The following is a 9230-nucleotide window of genomic DNA, read 5'->3' as shown; positions in this document are numbered from 1 at the left end:
GTTAGGAAATAATTCCAACAGGATTATTTAAATTTAAAAGACAGGGTTATTTTTTCTTCTTTTTTTTAGTTGGAGCTACCTAGTCTCATATTTGCATTTCAGATTACTTTCAAGTGATATTATTATTGAAAGCTATATCATTTTGTGTAGTTCCATAGTTCCAAGAAGACAGAAAATCAGTTTAACCTTCTAACTAGAAACTCCCTTTTTTGGAAAGGGAATACTGTCCAACTGTAATGTAATGCCATTGTGCTTCTCTGGAAATCTTTTCAAGACTCTAGTAAGGGAAGAATAGGGTCCTCCTCCTCAAATCGCCTGAGGAATTTGGACATGCTCAAAATATTAATGATATATTAGTTATATATTAATTATATAAATGATATATTAAATGATAAACCACGTGGCTGCAACTGCTTATGGGCAACCGGCATGGTTTCATTAAGGGGAGGTCCTGTCAGACCAATCTGATTGCCTTCTGCGATCAGGTCACAAAATCATTGGATCTTATGGATCAGGTATCGCGGTGGATGTGTCCTTTCTGGACTTCAGGAAGACCTTTGACACTGTCTGCCACCCCATTCTCATTAAAAAACTAGGTGACTGTGGCATTGATGCTTACACAGTCAGACAGATTGCAAATTGGCTGAGGGGCCACACTCAGAGAGTGGTGGTGGACAGGTCATATTTGACCTGGAGGGACGTGAGCAGTGAAGTCCCCCAGGGCTTGGTCCTCGGGCCCTCACTGTTCAATTCCTTTATTAGTGACTTGGACAAGGGGGTGAAAAGCACCCTGTTTAAATTCGTGGACGACACCAAGATTTGGGGTGAGGTGAGCATACTAGACAGGAGGGACAGGATACAGCTGGATCTGGACAGGTTACAGGGGTGGGCAAATGAGAATAGGATGGGATTCTGCACTTGGGCAGTAGGAACCAGCAGCATACCTATAGGCTGGGGAACTCTCTTCTCGAAAGCAAGGTGGCAGAAAAAGATCTTGGAGTCATTATTGATTCTGAGATGAACATGGGATGCCAATGCGAGGACACAGTCAGTAGGGCTAACTGCACCTTTTTGCGCATCCACAGATGCATCACAGGCAGGGCCAAGGAGGTGATCTTCCCCTTCTATGTGACACTGGTCAGGCCGCAGTTGCAGTACTGTGTCCAGTTCTGGGCACCGCACTTCAGGAGGGGTGTGGACAGCATTGAGAGGGTCCAAAGGAGGGCCACTTATATGATCCGGTGACAGCAGGGCAGACCCTGCGAGGAGAGGCTACAGGACCTTAACCTGTTCAGCCTTCACAAGAGAAGGCTGAGGGGGAACCTGGTGGCCATCCATAAACTTACTAGGGGGGACCAGCAGGGAATGGGAGAGACTTTGTTCCCCCAAGCACCTCCCAGAGTAACAAGGAATAACTGCCATAAATTTTTAGAGAGTAGGTTCAGACTAGACATTAGAAGGCCACAGTCAGGGCAGCTAAGATCTGTAACCAACTTCCAAAGGAAGTAGTGCCGGCCTTTGGAAGATGGTCTTTAAGAGGAGGGTTGATGATTACCTAGCTGGGGTCATTTGAGCCCAGTTTTCTCTCCTGCTCAGGGCAGGGGGTCTGACTAGAAGATAAGCAAGGTCCCTTCCGACCCTACATGTATGAATCTATATACACAAGGAAGCATCACTGTGCTTGGCCTATTCTCATCTAGCTGTTATCAAGTGAACTATCCTAAACTCACAGATGTTCTTTTCTGTTCCCTTGATTTCCTTTGCAAACTATAGTTGTGTACAGTCACTTGAGCCATGTGTGAATGTTCATTAATCTCCCACTCACTTAAAATACTGTTTAAGCAGATCAATAAAAGTGAAGAGTTTTGACTAGTTAAGCAGAACTGCAGAATCAAGCCCAGCATGTTGTTAGCACAGCTGTATGAGCCATATACAACACTTGAAGTGAGCCACAAAATTAGTTTACCATACTATTCTAAGGAGCAGCTCTGAGGCATGGCTCTGAGGCATGGCTTGCCTGCTCTGTATGTTAAACTCCCAGGTGGATTAAATGCAGACTTATTAGATTAGGGCTGGATTCATGTCAGCAAACTCTCTTTCCTGTTGTTCTTGTTGCTTTTAAGGCAGCTATATTGCATCCATTTCAGAGTTTAGTGCATATAGAGCAGAGGTACCATGTTTCTCTGATATGCTTGATACCATAATCTGCAGAGGTTAGTCATATTCTTAGAGCAAAACAACATTTGTTATCATTTGGCTCATCTTCTATCCGTATAAGGTACATACGGACAATATTTTGGGGGGGAAGTGGAAAATGGTGCATATTGTAGATACATGTACATTGGTCCTTAGAGATTAAAATTCTTGACTTCGCAAAACCTTTACTTACTACATGATAAACACTGAGTTCTATTGTGTTTGCATTCAATATACAATATTTACTCAAATGCAAGATGAGATTTTTCCCCCCTAAATCAGCATAGGGAAAAGAAGTCCTTTGGCTTACATTCTCATCCAGGCAACCCACTAAATATATTGTCTATTTTTGAACTGCTGCTAAAAGCAGCATGCACTTGGTAATGGAAACCAACTATGAAGTTCATTAAATGAACTGCCAATACTGAGCACTATAAAATATAAGGCCCATATCAGGCGAATATGCCAATGGGAACCTACCACAAGGATAAGATAGTGAAGCCCATCTGAAAAAGATACATGGTAATACCCACTGAGTGCATTTCCCCCTCAGTACAGACTTTTTTCCAAGTCATAGTGAACTACTACATTGCATACATTTTTACTTCTTCATTCCCACAGCTGAGCTTCACCTTTCTTTCCCATTTCCAATTAATTGCATTGGGCAGCCCAGAAGCAGTGGTGATAGAGCCGTACACCAGCCTGGCGCAGCACAGGCTTTGCATGGCTGCACCAAAAAGTCCCCAGTGGCAGCCAGGGAGGGGGACCGCTTTCCCCCCTTGCCAAGCAACTATGTCTTCCTGGTGCTGTCACTGCTGCTGCTCTCAGCCCAGATGGGCAAGTCCAGAGCAGATGCAGGGGCCCAGACTCAGCGGTGGTGGCACAGGAGAGAAACTGCTGCTCAACATGGGGTAAAATCAGCCCTCCTCCTCCTGTTGCCAGTGCTTCCTGGAGCAGCTTCCCAGAGCCCATGTGGGGCTGCTCTGCATCTAATCTGTGCTGTCACCACTGCCTTATGGGTCAGCCCAAAGGCAGTGGTGATGCAGTATAGACGCAGAGCAGGCCTGTGTGGGCTCCAGGCAGCTACACCTGGAAGCGCTGGCGGTGGAGTGGGGGAGGGACCACTTTTGCCCTGCACCGAGCAGCAATTTCTCTCCCACACGGCTGCTACTCAGACCAGATGGGTGAGCCTGGATCTGGCACGGAGTGCACGGGGTCAGGACTGCGCCCACTGGTACTCGCTGCTATTGCAGGGCTCGGGGCAGCAGCAGCAGCAGCCAGAAGGAGCTTCCACTGCCTGGGCTGCCTAGAAGGTAGTCCAGCTGTGGAGGTAGCCCCTCTGCATGCCCAGGGGGCTGCAGGACACACCACAGCTAGGAGGAACCTTGGCCAGGAGGGACCAAGAAACCAAAGAAAGGGAGAAAGGAGGACCCAGCGGGTTCAGTACTCAGACCCATGTTTTCAACATGTTCATCAATTATTTTGATTTGGGTATTAAAAGCATACTGGAAAAGTTTGCAGACAACACCAAATTATGGGGCAGTGTGGTCACATATGAGAACAGGCTGGCAATACAGGCCGACCTGGACAGGCTTGCAAGGTGAGCAGATCATAACCTGATGATGTTTAACATAGAGAAATGTGAAGTGCTCCACCTGGGGATAAATAATCCAAGACACACTTACAGGCTCAGCAGTGCTATGCTTGCCAGCACCACAACTGAAAGAGACCTGTTCAGGTCGTGATAGACTACAGAATGAACATGAGCCACCAATACAATGCCGTAGCTGGCAGAGCAAATAAAGCACTGGCATGCATGTACTGATGTATCTCAAGCAAGGCTAAGGATGTCATCCTCCCACTCTGCTTGGTCTTAGTGAGACCACAGCTGGAGTACTTCATCCAGTTCTCAGCACCACACTTCAGGAAGGATGTGGAGAAGCTTGAGAGAGTCCAAAGGAGGGCCACGCACATAACTAGAGGTCTGGAGAGAAAACCATATGAGGAGAGGCTAAAAGACATGGTGGGACTGTTCAGTCTGGAGAAGAAAAGACTTAGAGGGGACTTTGTTGCAGCCTATAAATATATTGGGGTGTACATCAGGGCCTGGGGGAGCATCTGTTCACCAAGGCACCCCAGGGGAAGAAAAGAAACAATGGGCACAAACTGATTGAAGATCACTTCAGATTGAATATAAGGAAAAACTTCTTTACAATTTGAGTGCCAAGGATCTGGAACAAACTCCTTCCAGAGGTGGTACAGTCACCTACCCTGGCAACCTTCAAAAAGCATCTTGATGCCCACTTTGCTAGGGACAGCTGACCCCTGCAGTCTTTCCTGCCCAAGTGCAGGGGGGCTGGACCAGATGATCTTGTAAGGTCCCTTCCAGCACTTAACATCTATGAATCTATGAACCTGCCCCAGGCTGAACAAAGCCCCTCTGAATCTGGCCTCTGGGCCATATTTTGCCGACCCCTGGACTAATATCGTGTATATTTAGTATACAAATAAATGCATAGTTTGCATATAAGTAGATGCAAAAGTGTGTTTATGGACTACCTGTGCTAAAACTTGCAGCAGTTTCAAAAAAGTTTTGAATGCATCAATTTTAGATTAACTAAGCCTATGGGTACTATATGACAATTACTACAACTATGCTTATTTCAAGGTGATTTTTTTCAGATTTGTTCCTCACTTTCATGTGCTCAGGAAGAACAGGGTCTGACAGTAATGAGAAATGAAAGGAGCTGCTGGGGGAAGTACCATGTTTCCCCGAAAATAAGACACTGTCTTATATTTATTTTTCCTCAAGAAGACACACTATGGCTTATTTTCGGGGGATGTCTTATTTTTAAAACAGCATTTTTTTATTTTTTTTTCCTGTTTTTTTGCACCGGTCCTGGAAGCACTGCAATACCAGGTCAATGCATGAAGTGGATGGAGCACGCTCCGGTTCCACCACCCAATACCAAAACTATGTATGATGTTAATCCAAAGCCGCAGCCACAGCTTTATTCTTCCCCCTGAGGACACACAATACCTAAAGCAGAACTTCCTGCTCCTCACTTCACTGAGGAGACTTTTACTTTCACTTTCTATTTCTCCCTCTCCGGTCACCTCCGAGATAGCAGCTGTCACAATGGGGCAAATGAGAAGGGCTGCCCGTCTTATTTACCGCTTCGCGCCGGTACGCTTAGCCACGCCTATCACTATGTCTTATTTTCGGGGTATGGCTTATATTGCGCAAATACGTAGAAATCCTGCTACGGCTTATTTTATGGGTATGTCTTCTTTTCGGGGAAACACGGTAATTGGAGAGGCAGAAGGGCTACCTGGTCCCACCCCCCCCGATATATTTTTTCTGCTGTAGCAGTGGGGAGGGGACAAATTCAAGAAAAACTTCCAATAATTAGATTCTATACTTGGAAAATTATATCAAATGTATATATATATCTATATATATTCTAGGATATTCTATATATCCTTATATAGAACCTAATTTAGGAGGTTGTCTTATATATCTTAGAATCTTGAACATAGCCTAAAGGGACCTTTCATTTCTTACCCAGTTCAAATGTAATTTAGATAAGTAGAGACAGAAAGTAGTTTCTGTTTATTTAGTGGAAAGCTGGGAGGAAAATAATAGTTTGGGTCCATTTTATAGAGTAGATATTTACACGGACATCTTCCCATCACAACTGATAACTAATTGGCAACCTTAATGAAGAGAGGCTAGGGACTTAATGAACTAGGAAAGGGAGCCACACTCTCTCCCCATATATGGTCTTCCCTGGATAGTGTTAAAGTACACTGATGAAGTGGTGAAAAGATGCTTGATCCTAGGTCCAAAATTTGTAAAATACCTAGAAGGTGTTTTCTCAAGTACTTTTCATAGTTTTCATAGACATTAGGGGCTGGAAGGGACCTGATAAGATCATTGGGTCCAGCCCCCCCACAACATAGACTGGGATTAAGTGACCCCAGCAAGAAATATATTTTGAAAGAGTGCAGAGTAGGTGCTTACACCATCTCTGGTGAAAGCTTTCTGAGGGGAGTTTGACCCTGGACACACGCACCATAAAGAACTTTTTTCTTATATCTAGTCTAAACAGGCCTTCCTTGAGTTTATGGCCATTAGACCTTGTTATCCCTTGGGGAGATCTGGTGACAGATGTTCTCCCAGGTCCTGATGTATACCTCTTATGTAATAGTAGGCTGCCACCAAGTACCCTCTGAGCCTTCTCTTCTTCAGACTGAAGAGTCCCAAGTCCCTCAGCCTTTCCTCATATGGCCTTCTCTCTAGGCCTTGGATCATATGAGTGGCTCTCCTCTGGACTCTCTCAAGCTTCTTCACATCCTTCCTGAAGTGGGGGCCCAATACTGGATGCAGTACTCTAGGTGTGATCTCACCAAGGCTGAGTAAAGCAGGAGGATAACTTCTCTGGTTTTGCTTGAGATGCATTGGTGGATGGACGCCAGTGTTTGATTTGCTTTGCCATCCACAGCATTGCATTGGTGGCTTATATTAATTCTGTGGTCAGTCAAGACCCCTAAGTCCCTTTTGGTTGTGGTGCTAGCAGCATAGCACTGCTGAGCCTGTAAGTATGTTGAGGGTTCCTCCTACCGAGGTACAGCACCTTACACTTCTCTACATTGAAGGCCATCAGGTTTTGGTCAGCCCACCTTGAGAGTGTGTGCAAATTGGTCTGTATCCCTAGGCTGTCCTGTGGTGTGACAACCCTCCCCCATAATTTGGTATCATCCGTGAACGTGGCTAGTTCACATCTGAGTCCCGAATCCAGATAATTAATGAAGTTGTTAAAGAGCACCGGCCTAAGTACTGAGCCCTGAGGGACTCCACTGGTCATCCCTGCACCACGTTGATTTACTCCCATCAACTAGTACTCTTTGGGTCCAACCCCGTAGCCAGTTGCAGAGCCATTGGACCATATGATGATCAAGGCCACAGTTTCCCAGCTTAACCATGAAACCATCATATGATGTCCATGTCATCTCCCTCCTCCAGGGCACATGTTACCTGGTCATAAAGAAGATGAGTTTGGTTCCGACAAGACCTGCCAGTCACAAAGCCATGTTGGCTGGCATTCAAATGTTTGCCTTCCATTAGTCTAGTGTTGGATCCCTTGACAATTTTTTCCGGATTTTTCCATGGACGGACATCAAACTGATTGGTCTATAGTTCCCCTATCTTGAAGATAGAGATCACATTGGCTCTTTTCCAGTTGTCTGGGACCTTGCCCAAGCACCATAAATTTTCAAATATCTTTGCCAAGGGGGATGCAATGATATCTGCCAGCTTCTTCAAGACTCTTGGGTGCATTCTGTATGGGCCCACTGACTTGTTAATGTCCAGTTCCTCGATGTGTTCCCTCATCTGATCCACATCGATTTTGGGCCTGTTGCCTGCTCTCAGAAAGATTTGTGCTGTTTCTGACAGTGTGATCCTCCTGGCAGGGTGAAAAAACGATGCCAGGACCAGATTAAGCAATGCATCTCTCCTAGTTGGCCTATAGACTTCCTGCGTTAGAGGTCATCAATGCACATGAGAAAGATACATGACCTGTCAGATTGGCTCTCCATTCATCCCAAGAGTGTGAGATCCCTGAAGATCATGCATCGGGATCATGTGGCTTCAGCCAGTTCCCTACTGAATTCCTGATCTAGTTCTTCCTCTTGGTGGACAGGTCTATAGTAGACTCCTACAAATATGTCACCCTCCCCATGTTCTCCTTATATCTTGACCCAGGGGGTCTCAAGATGCCATTCCTGGTTAGAAAACTCAATCTGCAAGGAGGTGAGCTAATCCTTGATGTAGAAAACAACACCCCCACCCCTTTTCCCTACACGGTCTCTCCTATATAAGGTGTAACCCTCTAAAGCCACTGACCAATCATAGGTGGGGTCCTACCAGGTCTCCATTATCCCTACAAGGTTATAGTCATTTTCACATGGCAGAAGGGCCAGTTCCTCATGCTTATTTCCCAAGTTCCTGGCATTTGCGTACAGGCAGTTAAGTCTGTCATGAGAAGCCCAATGCTTCCTTAAGTGGTGAAGTGAAACATTTCCTTGGACTACCCAAGTTATTGGTAGTGCAGCTGACATGACCCAGGCTAGGACTATTAATAGAACCGCCCATCCCCAAGTGGTCTTAGTTTAAAGCCCTGTCAAGAAAGTCAGCCATGCTGACTGAGAAGAGCTTTTTCCTTTTCCAGGTGAGGTGGAGGCCATCCCTTCCCAACAGTCCACTCTCTCTGAAGTGTGGACTGTGGTATAGGAAGCCAAGCCCCTCACGATGGCATCATCACCGTAATCTTCACCGTAATCTTTTATTCACCTCACCGATGCACCTATCCCTCCAGAGCCCATGTCCTGTGACTGGGAGGATCAAAGAAAAAACTATCTGTGTCCCCAGACCTTTGAGCCCAGCTCCCAGAGCCCTATAGTCACGCATTACCCAGACCAGACTGCTCTGCACCGTATCATTGGTGCCCACATGGATGAGTAGTATGGGATGGTGGTCAGAGGGCTGAATGAGTCTGGGGATCCTCTCTGTCACATCCCAGACGTGAGCTCCAGACAGGCAGCAGACCCCATGAGCTAGGGGGTCAGGGCGACAGATTGCTTCCTCAGTTCCCCTAAGGAGGGAGTCATCCACCATGATAACTCTGCATCTACTTCTAGGCGCAGGTGCTGGTGGCCCTGCATCCTCACATGCTGGAGCCCAGTTCCTGCTCCATGTCTCTAATGGAGCGCAGCCGCTGGAGTTCACTAATCTGGCATTCCAGGGCCTCTAGCATTCAGCACACCCCACAAGGAAAGGTATGAGTGCCCCCAAACCCAGGCGCTCTGTCTGAGTGGAGGCCAGGGCGATGGGCCCTGCCCAGGTTGACAGGAAATGTTACAGAATGTTGTTATTTCATCTGCATTTTCACTAATTAGCAGAAAACAATAAGTACTGTATATTGCTATTTCCAGTGCAGAAGATGATTTTAAGAAACTGGAATGATAAATAA

General features: G+C 46.0%; 1 pseudogene; it reads right to left on the bottom strand.

The window, feature by feature from the left end:
- Nucleotides 1–5079: 5079 nt before the first annotated feature.
- On the bottom strand, nt 5080–5209 carry LOC149874760 (U2 spliceosomal RNA; annotated as a pseudogene).
- Between the last annotated feature and the right edge of the window lie 4021 nt (nt 5210–9230).

The sequence above is a fragment of the Crocodylus siamensis genome, chromosome 1, assembly GCF_052110815.1.
Source record: "Crocodylus siamensis isolate JL-2025a chromosome 1, ASM5211081v1, whole genome shotgun sequence".
In the NCBI taxonomy this organism is placed as follows: Eukaryota; Metazoa; Chordata; order Crocodylia; family Crocodylidae; genus Crocodylus; species Crocodylus siamensis.
Note: the sequence above shows the minus strand (reverse complement) of the source record. Positions and strands in the feature narration are given on the sequence as shown.